The sequence below is a fragment of the Notolepis coatsorum genome (genome assembly GCF_963971535.1).
Source record: "Notolepis coatsorum genome assembly, chromosome: 10".
Classification (NCBI taxonomy): Eukaryota; Metazoa; Chordata; class Actinopteri; order Aulopiformes; family Paralepididae; genus Notolepis; species Notolepis coatsorum.
The window spans coordinates 88,179,925-88,194,604 of record NC_140174.1 but is presented as its reverse complement, the minus strand read 5'-3'; the positions used below and the strand labels follow the sequence as shown (position 1 = coordinate 88,194,604).

General features: G+C 43.4%; 1 pseudogene across 1 annotated transcript in view; it reads left to right on the top strand.

The window, feature by feature from the left end:
- LOC311235623 (eosinophil peroxidase-like) overlaps positions 1-14,207 on the top strand; it is a 47,697-nt pseudogene extending 33,490 nt beyond the window's left edge. Inside the window, exons 8-10 of the transcript XR_014621078.1 lie at positions 1,992-2,162; positions 2,682-2,919; positions 13,377-14,207. The product of XR_014621078.1 is annotated as an eosinophil peroxidase-like (transcript). The remainder of the gene's footprint in view (positions 1-1,991; positions 2,163-2,681; positions 2,920-13,376) is intronic.
- Positions 14,208-14,680: the final 473 nt, after the last annotated feature.

The following is a 14,680-nucleotide window of genomic DNA, read 5'->3' as shown; positions in this document are numbered from 1 at the left end:
GTACTTTCGACCAGCATTTTCTGCTCTTGGCTGGGCTCCGCCCATACTAGCAATGCGCTTTGAGTGACAGTCACCCACACAGCGTGATACATACGAGAGAGAGAGATCGCTCCGTGAGCGCGTGTGAGCGGCTCGACTTGCAATTGTGTGTAAATGCAGGTGGAGAGATGGAGATTGCTCCGTGTGCGCGGCTCGACTCCCGATTGTGTGTAAATGCAGGGGGAGACAGAGAGCCTCTCCATATGAGAGCCTCTCTCCCTCTCTATCCGTCTGTCCCTCTCTTTAGAGGAAGTGTCAGTGACAGGGAAACCACATCCGCATTATTCCCACTGCTCCGTTGTTGAGCGAATTGTTGATTGTGGGCGGTGGCTTCAACCACAGAAGGAGCTGTGGTATGCAGATCAGCCTCTTGCTACGCAGGATAGCGAGTCAAATCAGAATGGCTTGGTTCAGTGGGAGGATATTGTCTCATCTGAACTGGAGCAATCTGCCAAAATGAGAATCTGAGACACACATTGTTGATACAACCCCACATTGCTAGAAAACAATTCTAAACACTGGAAAAGGTGATTTATAAGTTTCCCTTTAAAATGTTAAATGTGATTATAATAGACATAATGTATAGTGACATGCACGGGCTGACTGCCTGCAGACCGGACGTTGGAATTTTAATTTGGGATAAATAAATAATAATGGGTTTCTTTATTTTCGTTGTATTGTGCATGATGACATGCATAATCAAATGTCTAATATAATTGTTCTATTCATGCAAATATCTGAAGCATTTTTCGTAAGGTGACTAACCTCTCAAGCACTCATTGCTTTGTTCACTCATAACATTGTCATGTTATTCAATATAGGCAGTGTCCTGAAATAACTTCATATATCAGTAGTGCCGAATTTCTCAATGCTCCGCTTGAAATAATTAATCAAAATGTCCAATCTAACTCATTTCGTTTGCTCATAATAGCCTACTGCTGAATAACATGACAAATGCATTATAAATTGGGAGCACATCTGTCCATAGTGCTGAATCTTTATACCACTGTGCCAGTGAAGATATTTTATAATTAACTAATATTTTGAGTGAGCAAGTTGTATTTAATGTTTAGTTAGGATAATAGCCTGCATTATCATATACTCCAGTATATACTTTTCATTGGCCTGTTTCCAGCGTTTACTCCTCATGGACCCGACTAAACGTTATAAATTAAAAGTTTATTCTGTAGCATATGAGTGCGGTGGTACAATTGGAACGTGAGTGCAGTCAATAATGATAATAATAATAAACTTATATAGCACCTTTCATACAAGGATTGCAGTTCAACATGCTTTATATAATTAATACATAATAAAACAAGTAGCAAATAAAAGTTGCATCATGATGCAAAAAATCATCAATCACGCCGACAACATTGGATAAGCCGACAACGTTAAATAACAATATTTAAATAATAAATACGATTGCATGGGCTCTCTGGGTGGCTGGCTCATATCAGCCTTGATTTCATCCAGTAGATAAAGGATTGCTTGAGCTGGCAACCTGTGTCTCTGGATGATTTCGGTCTCACTTAAATAAAAAAGGTGATATTCTCCTTCGAAATATTCTTTCAAGGGCATGCCTGGCATTACGAGGCCTGCATCTGCCAATAATTACCGCTGCCATGATCACCTGTGATGCTGGCATGATGCCCCTGCATAGCACTTAGGGCTTTGCGCTTAGTTACCACCATGTCTGAAGATGGTAGTTGCGTCGCATTAACTGCTCGGTGCAATTTGCGCCGGGCTTTGTGGATTGGGAGCGACTTTGGACGAGGCTTATTTGCATAGAAAGGGGACATGTTCTGACCATATTGCCTCATTTAAAATACGTGCTAATTGCACCCGTTGCGCGTCCTCTGTTGCGCGTCGGAAAAAGCCACGCAAACCCTTTGTCGATTCCGCCCACAGTGGTTACATGGCTAACGGACATGGTTTCTGGTGCTCCACAGGTGGTCTGGACCCCATCCTGAGGGGGATGGTGGGTCGGAAGGCCAAGCTCAACACACAGAGCAAGATGATGAACGATGAGCTGAGGGACCGGCTGTTTGAGTTCTCCAGCAGACTGGCCTTGGACCTGGCGGCTCTCAACCTGCAGAGAGGCCGAGACCACGGACTCCCAGGTATGGACTTCATTCCCTTCTGTAACTACGATCTAAGTTATTCCTTTATTCATCCCCTCGAGGGAAATTCAGGCATAGCAGCATGGGGGAGGGGAGGTATGGGCATGGTAATAGTAGAAAGACATAAATATAGTCAATAAAATGATAGTACAGTAGAAAAAGTTAAAATAAGCAGTGTAAACAATACAATTTAACTCTGAATATACGCACATGAGCAAGTAGGCCGTGTAATCGAGGTGCAAATGAGGGTCTGTATGCCTCATCGGTTATATTATGCATTCAATAAATATGGTTGCAATAAACACTAGACTCTAAATATATACTATGAGTAAGTATACCTATACACAGGTGCAGTATACATAAGGTACGTATGGAGTGATGTGTTGTAGTCTGTGCCATTTAGGTGGGAGTCAGACATCTAGTCGCCATATTTTAGGAGAACCCATATTTCAAAGTACGAACTACCTTCACAAACGTAGAATAACGGTCTGACTCATCTGCTACCCGCTCCTCGTGTAGGCTACAACAAGTGGCGTGAGTTCTGTGGACTGTCACAACCCCAGAGCTTGGAGGAGGTGACTGAAGTTATGAACAACACTGAACTGGCCAGTAATCTGCTGGACCTCTACGGCACTCCCGACAACATTGATGTGTGGCTGGGCGGCGTGGCTGAGCCCTTCGTCGCTGGAGGCAGAGTGGGGCCATTGTTTGCCTGCCTCATTTCCACCCAGTTCAAGAACATCCGCCTGGGAGACAGGTAAGTGGAGAAAAGGCCAACTGGTGATGAGCAACCAAAGAAAAGTTACAAAAATGGATTAAGGACCGCACTTGAGGAAAGTTGTTGTTTTTATTTTATCTTAATATGCACAAGTTGTATAACGCACAACTTTTTCAGCCATCCGGCCTTCATCAGTGTGCAATGATGGTTGTGACAAACAAACCTTAACTAGGCTGTACTTGACAACATGCAGGTGGTAACAATCCGCAATCAGCAAATGGGCTAGGTTGACGTCATGATCAGTAATTAGCAGGGCTAGATTGATATCATCACAGTATTGCATGAATGCATATAATGGCTATGTATGAAACAATACATATTAATACATATTACAATACAATATCTACAAATCTGTATGGAAGAAAAAAACAGTACATTGGGGGTATCGGGTTGTTAGACCGTTCATTAATCAGTGTACTAGTTTTTGTACTAGTTTTTGTTTAGAGTAGATAGCTTTCACCTAAAGGAATGGAGCCAAATTGAACTCTTCATTCATCCCAGATGGATACATAGATTTGAGCCGATGAATCCATACTAGGGATGCTCGATATTGGCTTTTTTACCGATACCGATATTCCGATATTGTCCAACTCTTAATTTCCGATACCGATATCAACCGATACCGATATATGCAGGGTTTCCCCCCCCCCCCCCAAAAAACTGAATAATTTCAGGTAACTAATAATTTCACTGGATATATATATAACAAATATTGTTATTGTTTTTTTTTTTTTTTTTTACCGATACCGATATTTTCCGGTATCACATTTTACTGCCGATATCGGCCGATAATATCGGTCGGCCGATAATATCGGACATCCCTAATCCATACACATTCCCGTTGTAAAAGAAGTTGTTCATGGTTACCACCCCTTCTATTAAGAAAAACCATCTCTAGACCTATGCACTTGAGGTCATTGATTTTATGATCCATTTCGTTAAAATGTCGTGCCACAGGGGAATTAATGTCGGCCCGCTTTATATTGCTTCTGTGTTCGTTCAATCTGTTCGTTCAATCTGATTTTTAATTTGCGGGATGTCTGTCCGATATAGTATTTTTTACATCGGCAGAATAATAAATATATTATGTGTGGAATTACATGTTATTAGTGATCTGATCTTGTAATTCTTCCCGGTGTGGGAGTCGTGAAATGTTTGTTTTGATCATGTGGCTACAAGATGTACATGCTCTACATGGGAAGCTTCCATAAATAAAAGGCTCTGGCCTTGAATAAGAGTCCGCTCTAACTAGGCGGTCCTTCAGGTTGGTAGCCCTTTTATGCATGGAAGGTGTTGGAAGCGGTCATTTAAGGTTCTATCTGATGATAGAATGTGCCAGTGTTTCATGACTGTCGACTTAATAACGGAACTAAATGGATCATAAGTAAGGACATAATTAATGGTGCCTGATGTTTTGTTTCTTTCTTTCTTACGGAATAGTTATTTTCTTTCAATTTGATTTACAGTGGCCATGGCGGAGTTAAAACACTGCTTTGGGTAGCCCTTTTCATCAAATCTTCCCAACATCCTTTCACTTTCGGAGTGGAACTCCTCCTGAGAGCTACATATGAGTCTGTATAATTGACTTACAGGCAGGCTTTTCTTTAAAGGCACCGGTTGGTGACTAGAAAACGGTAGGAGATTGTTTTTATCCGTTGGTTTTCTGTAGATGGTTGTGGCGATTAGGTTATTAACTTTAGTTAGTATTACATCTAGGAAGTTAATGGATTCTCGGCTATTTTCCATGCTGAAAGTGATGGATTCTACACAAGAGTTTAAATAGGACAAGAATGATGACAGTTCTACCTCGTTCCCTAACCAGACCATGAAAATATCATCGATAAATCGAACAAAGTATTTGATATGGGGTCTATATAACGTATTGTTGTAAATGAAGGCCATCTTCAAACGTTCCCATAAATAAACACGCATAAGCGGATGGGGATCCCATAGCAGACCCATATTCCTGTTGGTAATAGGTATTTTCAAACAGAAATACATTTCTATTCAGTGTAAATCTCATCAGTTCCATGAATTCATGTGGAGGTGTTTGGTCTGGGTGTTTACCTAGGAAATGGTTCAAAGCTTCTAGACCAAGTGTTGTGAAGGATCAGATTAAACCGAATATATATATTTATTTATGGATATATATTTAATAGTATTTGTATATCGTTTGATATCCCCTGTATATTCCTTGTACAATATGCACTGAATATCCCTTTAGTCTACTAAACAGCCCATAATAGTTTCATTCTACCATTGGACGAGAACCTGGCGCCAGCAGCCATACCCCTAGGTTCAAGTTCAATCGTGCCGACCAACATGTCGTGGCAAGCCCGGTTCCGCGTAGGAATACGTCTGGCGAAATACGAATGGTACTATTTGTTCACAGCGCATATATATATGGCGCAAGTAAAGTAGAACTTTCTTTTAGTCCATTAGTTCTTTACCCTCTGTGGTATAATATCTAATGTTCTCATGTAAATATAGTCCCCTCCCCTATATCCCCTTACCTGTGCCCCCCCCTCTCTGTGGAATAAGACACTCCCCTCCCCTGTGTCCCCATTACCTGTACCCCCCCCCCCCCCATTTGACCTATCAAATGGGACCACACCCCCCCCTGTTAACTATATAGATCTCCTCCCGAGATCTATCCAGGCTTCTGACCTGGGTAATTAAGCTGATCACCTGGGGGGAAACCCTCAGCCATTCTCTCTATGTAATTCTATCTGTTTGGTTAATAAACCTTTGTTATTATCCAAGCCTCGGTTGACTGAGAAACATTCTTCTTCAGGATATCCACAAATATCCCACACCTCCAACCTAGTAACAGACGCGAAGCCTCACTCACGACGCACGTGTGGTGCAGTAAGGCCTACTTGGCCTCAGAATAGGCATTGAGATATCGTGTGGATTAATAGTTGAATTGTCATAGTTTGGCACTATACCGTCGAGTTGGACGTATTTCTATTAAGCTAATAATAGTCTATTATGTATGGTGCATCGTTCGGTTAGAGTTATAAAGTGAGCAGCACCCCCATCGTTCCTGACGTTATCTGGAGTCTTAACCAGGCTGGGCAGACCACTTGTGGTGCTTGCATCCGAGGAGCTCCGGGCCAGGACGAGTGGACCTGTACATTGGATTACTTTACCCGGACGACGGCGAGCCTTCCACGGCTTGGATTATCTACATGCTTTGGGTGCTTTGATTATTCCATGGATAACGGCCAACACTGCTGAGTGTTGGAACTACCCCCCGGAGAGGAGTCCAGGTGAGACGGCGCTCTACCCCGAGTGAGGTCGCCTCACGTCTCTTCATCTGTGGACCGGCAGCTACCGTCCACCAGAGGGTCCAGCTGTATTCATCTGCGGACCGAGGTTCTGTGGGCATCGTGTTCAGGACTCTGAATTCTCCCAAGAAATCGTCGGCCAGATGGGATACCGCCAGCGGCTCTTCTAACCCCCCCTCCTACTGTCTTACAACCAGCGGGACCCCCCCCCCCCTTAGTGTATCCAGCTATAATCATTTAAGTACCATCGCTATAGTTCCCTAACGAACCAGGTTGTATACTTACTCCCTGCGTAACCAGAGATTGGACATTCAATGTTGATTTACCTACGAATACTCATTTGCCATACAAGTGCATTTCAAATCATAAATGTCCTCAAGTGAACGTTGTATATACCCTTTGCTATATAAAATATTCGATTTGTACATTTGTGTGGACTTCGTTTCATCAGGTGGGAAAGTGTTCATCATATCTATATCATGTACTGGATGGCCAGAAGTTAAAGTACAAGAGGTAGTGGTTTAATAATACCATACTTATCAATACAGTCAGGGAATTGTACCCCTCAGTTACACCAAGGGTATGGTTAATGTTGGAATATAACGAAGTAACGTCTAGGGTTACGAGAATATCACTGTCACCAATATTTTTGACTAAATCTAGTTTAGATAGAAAGTCAGAGGTATCGTTTATATAGGAGGGAAGTTTCCAAACTAGTGGTTGGATGTGATAGTCTACAAACCTAGAGGCATTCTCTGTGAGGGAGCCTCTCCCTGAGATTATTGGTCTGAGTGGAGGGTCGTTTGGACATTTGTGCACCTTGGCTAAACCATAGATGACAGATGTGATAGGGAACTCATATCCAGTGACCCATTTATTTTCTTCAGCTCTTTTGATTATCTGTTTCAATTCTAGGTTGTAGTTATTCCTGGGATTCAGTAAAGTTCTCTTATAATATTTGGTGTCAGTCAACATCTCTTTGATTTTTTGTCACAAGCCTTAATGGTGATATTGCCTTTCGGTTTGAGAAGTTTTTTCTTTTGCTATTAATCAGTTGTTCTCTTTCCACAAACTGATTCTCAACTTCATCCTCTACCAGGCTGCAAAAGGCATTAATAGAGTGATTGTTGACCATAGGGTTGAAAGTGCTTTTGGGTCTGAACACTTTAACACTGGGATCTGGTAACTGGAGAGTCTGGACTGGTCAGATGAACTCAATGGTACACTGGTTGAAGAAACATGGCTTGGAACGACATGGCCCCCCTAAGAACCACCAGAGTAAAAAAAATCGTGCTGAGCCGTGGATTGATTGATTGATTGAAAACTTTATTAACAGATTGCAGAATGGGTACAATACAGTACAGCTCAATACACACAATTGTTAAGGGGATGCAGACCAGAGAAAGACTTTCGTCTTGTTTACATCAGGGTCCCCCATTTTCAATTCATCAGGACATATATGACATACATGACATGCAGATAGACAGTACTGCTACATCTATACATTTATGACATACCAGATTTGCAAATACAGTACTGTTTGTGATACAAAAAGAGTCAAGAAAAGGGAGTATATACATTTGACGTAGAAACTGTACATTGGAGGAGGTTGGGTGGGGTTGGGTACATTGGGATATTGACAACCATACTGGGTAATTTACATTGGAGGTGGTTGGGGGGGGGGGGGGGAGAGACACTGTATAAACGAGCAAAACTGTACTTTGCGGGGGGGGGGGGGGGGGGGGGGGGGGACACACACTGTACAAACGACCAAAATTGTACATTGGAATATTGACAACCATACTAGGTAAATTACTGTACATTGGAGGGGGTTGGGTTAGGACATTTACAGGGGCCAGTTTCGAATTGCAGTCTCCCGTAGGTTTCCCTTGAGAGTGGTTTTGAAAGTGGGTAGTGATTCACATTCCTTTACAGCACTGGTCACCAACCAGTCGATCTTGATCTTTGAGACTGTCCCTGTAGATCTTTCCATGAACATTTTTTTTTTTTTTTTTTTTTTATAGATCTTACCCTGAGAGTCCACATTACAGTTCTACTTTTGTTTTGATGTGAAAATGATGCTGCACTTAGCACTGACTGCACTTAGCACTGACTGCACTTAGCACTGACTGAGAAAGTAAACATTACAGTTCTACTTTTGTTTTGATGTGAAAAGTGATGCTGCACTTAGCACTGACTGAGAAAGTACACATTACAGTTCTACTTTATAAAATGCTAATTGTAAATATGTTTGTCAATGTTAATAATATGAGAAAGTCCACATTACAGTTCTACTTTTGTTCTGATGTGAAAACTGATGCTGCACTTAGCACTGACTGCACTTAGCACTGACTGAGAAAGTACACATTACAGTTCTACTTTATAAAATGCTAATTGTAAATATGTTTGTCAATGTTAATAATATGAGAAAGTCCACATTACAGTTCTACTTTTGTTTTGATGTGAAAAGTGATGCTGCATAAGATGACTGCACTTAGCACTGACTGAGAAAGTACATAATAGTTCTACTTTGACGTTTTAATATTGGACCAAAGCATTGCATGTAATTAGAATACAGGCAAATAAAAGTCATTTAGTTTAAAGTACAATCTTGGCTGTCTTTTTCTCTCAACGCTTCAATAGGTAGATCTTGCCTTCACCAAAAAAAAAAGTGATCTTGGGCTTAAAAAGGTTGGTGACCACTGCTTTACAGCTTTAGGTAGGGCGTTCCACATTGATGTGGCATAATTGCAAAACATGTTTAGTCCCTTGTTTGAGCCGAATCTGGGTTTAACATGATTTGTGGAGCTCCCTCTGGTGTTGTGATCGTGGTATTCACTGACCTTTGGGAAGTATTTTGACATGTACATGGGTACTTTGGTTGTGTAGTGTATCTTGTAGACCAGGCCCATTGCAAGTTGCTGTACTCTGTCGTCTACTCTAAGCCATCCTAGGTTGTCAAAGTGGGCAGGGGTGAGGTGGTTCTAGGAGTGCACTCCGAAATACTGGCCGCTATGAAAACCAGAGACAAAAAATGCTAAAAGTCAGTCAAAGCTTACCAAAAGCACGAGCAGTGAACTCCAAGCCCATGTGACTGAACGCAAACTGGAAAGAAACAGACTAAGAAAAGATGTAAACTCCATGATCAAAACTGCAAAAAAGAATTTCATCAATGACAAAACTGAGGAAAACAAAAACAAACCATGTGAACTTTGGAAATTACTCAATAATCAACTAGGCTGCAGAAAAAAACTTAAAACCATATTCTCAAACATAAACATAAAGACGGACAACACGCTCATCACAGACAAGCTGGATGTAACATTTTCTTCACAAACATAGCCACAACAACACTGGTAAACAAACTACCCTCCCACTCAGGGCATTATGGGGTAGAACACATAGTAGCTTACTACAAAAACCTAGGGGTCGGCAAGGACGACTTCAAGCTGGAAATGGTAACAACCGATGAGGTACTCAAAAAACTGAGCGCCCTCCAACCTAACGAGGCCACTGGCCATGACAACATCCCCTCCAAATTCCTCAGTGACTCAGCAGCCGCCATCACCCCAGTCATCACACACATAATAAACCTCTCCATAAAACAGGGACACGTCCCCAAGGACTTCAAAATTGCGAGGGTGACCCCTCTGCACAAAAAGGGCAGCAAGTTAGACCCAGGCAACTACCGCCCTGTTTCTATTCTTACCTCCAAAGTCATAGAAAAATTTGTCTACGAACAGGTCGAAAAGTACCTAGCGGAAAAAAAATCTAATCTACGAATTCCAATCTGGCTTCAGAACATCCCACTCCACTGACGCATGGCTTCTCTATTTGAACGACCACATCAAACAAGAGGTGGATGTGGGCAAATACTGCGGCATGGTCATGCTGGACCTACAAAAGGCCTTCGACACTGTCGATCACTCCATTCTGATTGACAAGCTAAAAGCAATTGGTTTTGACCGGATCTCCTCTCTGGTAAACAAGAATACCCTGAAGACTCTGGCAGGAGCACTCATTCAAGGGTACTACGACTATGCTTGCACCTCATGGTACCAAAGCACCTCAAAGGCGCTAAAAACAAAATTACAAACATCTCAAAACAAACTGGTCAGACTACTGCTTGACCTTACTCCTAGAACCCACGTCACCCCTGCCCACTTTGACAACCTAGGATGGCTTAGAGTAGACGACAGAGTACAGCAACTTGCAATGGGCCTGGTCTACAAGATACACTACACGACCAAGGTACCCATGTGCATGTCAAAATACTTCCCAAAGGTCAGTGAATACCACGATCACAACACCAGAGGAAGCTCCACAAATCATGTTAAACCCAGATTCGGCTCAAACAAGGGACTAAACACGTTTCACAATTATGCCACATGAATGTGGAACGCCCTACCCAAAGCTGTAAAGGAATGTGAATCACTACCCACTTTCAAAACCACTCTCAAAGAACACCTACGGGAGACTGCAATTCGAAACTGGCCCCTGTAAATGTCCTAACGCAACCCCCTCCAATGTACAGTAAATGACCAAATATGGTTTTGTCAATATTCCAATGTACAGTTTTGCTTGTTGTTTTGCTTACAGTTGTACAGTGTTCCCCACCCACCCCTCCTACCCAACGAATCAATTAATGGTGTTGGAACAAACGACAGTCCCTTGGTCAGTACCTGTTTCTCAGTGTCAGTGAGAACGTGAGAAGAGAGGTTGAAGATGAGGTTGTCGGGTGGTGGTCTCACCACCTGCGTTGGCTCCAATTCCTCCCTCTCCCTCCCCTTGCCCCTCTTTCCGCGCCGGGTGCGGGCCACATGTCGTGTGGGTCTTCCTGTTCTCTGTCGCGTAGCCTCTGCGAGGATCTTGTCGGGGTCCGGGCTGTCTCCGCCCCCGAAAAAACGGCGTTGTTGTGGAGCCTGTCCCTGGGATCGCTCGCTGCCAGAGGTGTCTTACCAGTTGCTGGGTGGATGGGTTTTCGTGGGGCGGGGGCGCAGTCTGCGCGTCAGCCATGGGTAGACGCGGTCGTTCTTGTAGTCGGTGGTATCCCTTCTGAATTTGGAGAGTTTCAGCTCCAGTATATCCTGTTTATATTTGGTCATCTGGGCCCCGATGTCTTGGACAAGGGCTTCGTAGTCGGCTGTGTTGCAGGCAGCCTTAGTTTCCTCAAGCTGCTGTTCAATTGAGGATTTTACTGCGGGTAGCTCATCTTTGGTGTGTCTGATGATGAGCAACATCAAGTCTTTTGAGCAGTGGTTGAGTATCTCACACCATTTTTGGCAATTCTTGATTCTCTCTCCCGATGGTCGGTTCCAGATCTACCCTCAGGCCTCTGGGGATCTTACCGGCCCGGTAGTATTCGCTCAATGTCTTTGTGTGAGACTCGAGTCGAGCTTCTTTCTTGTGGGTGTGGAGAAGGTTGAACTTCATCTCGTTGGTGTTCAAACCCACTGGTTGAGTTTCACTAGTCATGTTGTCACCAGGGACGAGGATATTGTCAATGTCCCCCGGGGCGAGTAAAGGATTTCACTTTTGGCCAAAAAAAAGGCAATAATTCCAACTCTATAGTCTGAGCCTTTTAGTTCACCAATCAGTCTACAATAGGGGTGTAACGGTACACTAAAACCAAGGTTCGGTACGTACCTCGGTTTTGAAGTCAAGGTTCGGTACGGGTTTTCGGTACAGTGGGGGAAAGTTTGGCTTTCCATGTTCCACTCAGGGGTGATGTAGTGTGCAGTAACTACTTGTAGGGCTGTCAACTAATATTCTATATTGAAATTAATAATAGACTTGTAAAGAAAATAATAATAATATTAGATTGTGAAAAAAACAGCCCCCGGTGAGCGGTCGTTAGTGGTTAACATACCGTTGTATTCGTTCGGTACGGTACACAGCCATTCCGGTACGGTACGGTACACACTGAAACGGTTCGGTACGGATACGTGTACCTTTACACCCCTAGTCTACAATGATCCTACAAGCTGTTGTAGAGGACTGTACGGTACACACTGAAACGGTTCGGTACGGATACGTGTACCTTTACACCCCTAGTCTACAATGATCCTACAAGCTGTTCTAGAGCGGTTGACATACTTGTTCAGAGCGCAGTGGTCCAGACAAACCACGGAGGAACCTGTGATGAGATCACTGACTGGCATGTATTATAGATGCCCATAGATATGCCTACTGATGGTTTTACACAAGACAAGTGTGAAGACATCCCTGCTTTTGACCTCAGTCCATCTACAGAGTGCAAAGTAGCAGTATAACAAGTGAATATGTGGAGTATACAGTATATGATGAAGCTACGGACTAAGTATACTAAGCTACTGTATGTACAGTATTATTATATACAGTGGTACAAGTATGAATACACTATGATAATAAACCATACTAGCCAGTGGTTTAACTAATATGAGTAGATATGAGTAGGTATGGATATGCAGATATAGATTAATGTATATAGAATGTGTACAGTAGAGTGTGTACAGTTCATATATGCCCACTTGCCACACTTGTACCCTCACTGCGCTTAGCCCCTTTCGTGACTGTGATGCACGCCAACAAGGTTTGGCCGAGTGAATCCAGTCCCTTGCTCCTCAATGGCAAACCAACCTAGATTTACCCTGAGTAACTGGTTCTAACCGAACCGTTCGTTATACAAGTATCACAGAGAAATTTCAAAGGTACTCAGTTACTCACAGTTGCACGAGGGTTTCGAACAAACGTTAGGGTTTGAAAGCTTGGCGTTGCTAATAAACATTTTAAATATTTTTTATAAACTGGTCAACACTGCTCAAAACGGCTTTAGCTGCCTGATGCCGGAAATAAAGCCGTTTTGAGCAGTGTTGACCAGTTTATAAAGATTATTTAAAATGTTTATTAGCAACGCCAAGCTTTCAAACCCTAACGTTTGTCTGTTCGAAACCCTCGTGCAACTGTGAGTACCTTTTGAAATTTCTCTGTGATACTTGTATAACGAACGGTTCGGTTAGAACCAGTTATTCAGGGTAAATCTAGGTTGGTTTGCCATTGAGGAGCAAGGGACTGGATTCACTCGGCCAAACCTTGTTGGCGTGCATCACAGTCACGAAAGGGGCTACACTGCGCTGGGACTTGAACAGAACATGTTCTCCCTGTCAGGCTGTGGTGGGAGAACAACGGAGTCTTCACTGATGACCAGAGAGAGTCCCTGAGGACCACCTCCCTGGCCCGCATCATCTGTGACAACACCGGGATCACGGAGGTGCCAGGGAGCCCCTTCCAGTACCGTCCCAGACGTACTTTCGCAAAGTGCGAAGACATCCCTGCTTTCGACCTCAGTCCGTGGAAGGACAATGGTGAGTGGATGTCTTTAAACCCTTTATGAATTAAACCCCCCCACCCCCAGATACTGATCTCTCACTGTCATTTCCTATTGAACAAGATGAAAACGACGATAGAGAGGACAGAACAACTTCCCCAAGGCAGGCACGCCCATCCCCTTCCGTAACGTCATCTACAACGGACAGAACAGCTACAACATCCAGTCGGGGGTGTTCACCTGTGACCAGCCGGGGGTCTACGAGTTCGAGTTCTCCTGCTCCATCTACCAGAACAACGGCAACATAGACCTGCGGCGCAATGGGAAGCTGGTGCTGCACTCCTTCACCTCGCGGCAGAACGGCTACGTCACGGCCAGCGGGAGCGCTCTCATCCAGCTCAACAAGGACGACAAGGTCTGGCTGGTCGCTAACTTCGGTGGTAACGGCTTGACCAATGACTGCTATCTGCTTTTCACCGTCTAGGAGCCACACCGCGGGGGCGTCAGCCGTACGCCACTTGCGAGCCGAACGCAAGATGAATTATGAACTATGTAACATTTGAACAAACACCTCTCGTTGTTTGACTTGAGCCGATGTTGTGTCAAAGTAACATGGGCTGCTTTCTCAGTTCTTTATGCACTGATTACTTGCACTGGAGGGGCTCGATTTCATTTGGCCCTTTCATTTGGTACCTTGTCTTCAATGTCTTTGCTTTGTGACACTTGTGGACTACGTGAATTTAAGTTATAAGGTTACCTCTGAATAAATTATAAACTGAGTATTAAGAGAAGCTGTGGGGTGTGAGCAAACTTGTCTTTGTCTTAACCTTTGGAGAATGTAGAACTTATGAATAAAAAGTATTCATGCACATCCTTTGTCGTTTTTTCATGTTTGTAAATGTTTTAAGTTCTAATAATTAGCAGATTTTTTGTCATTGGCGTGGTGAAGTGCTTATTCCCCCACTTGTGTGGTCACAGTAGGTCCATGTGAAAAGATCCTCTAAATAATATCCTCCACCCCTTGGAGGCAACAGACCAGCAGAGGGTACTGGAACACAACGTTTAAGGACAGGAGAGAGTATAGAATCCCAACAGCTCTATGGGGCTGCGTCAGGGTTTTATAGAACAGGGCTTTCACATCATT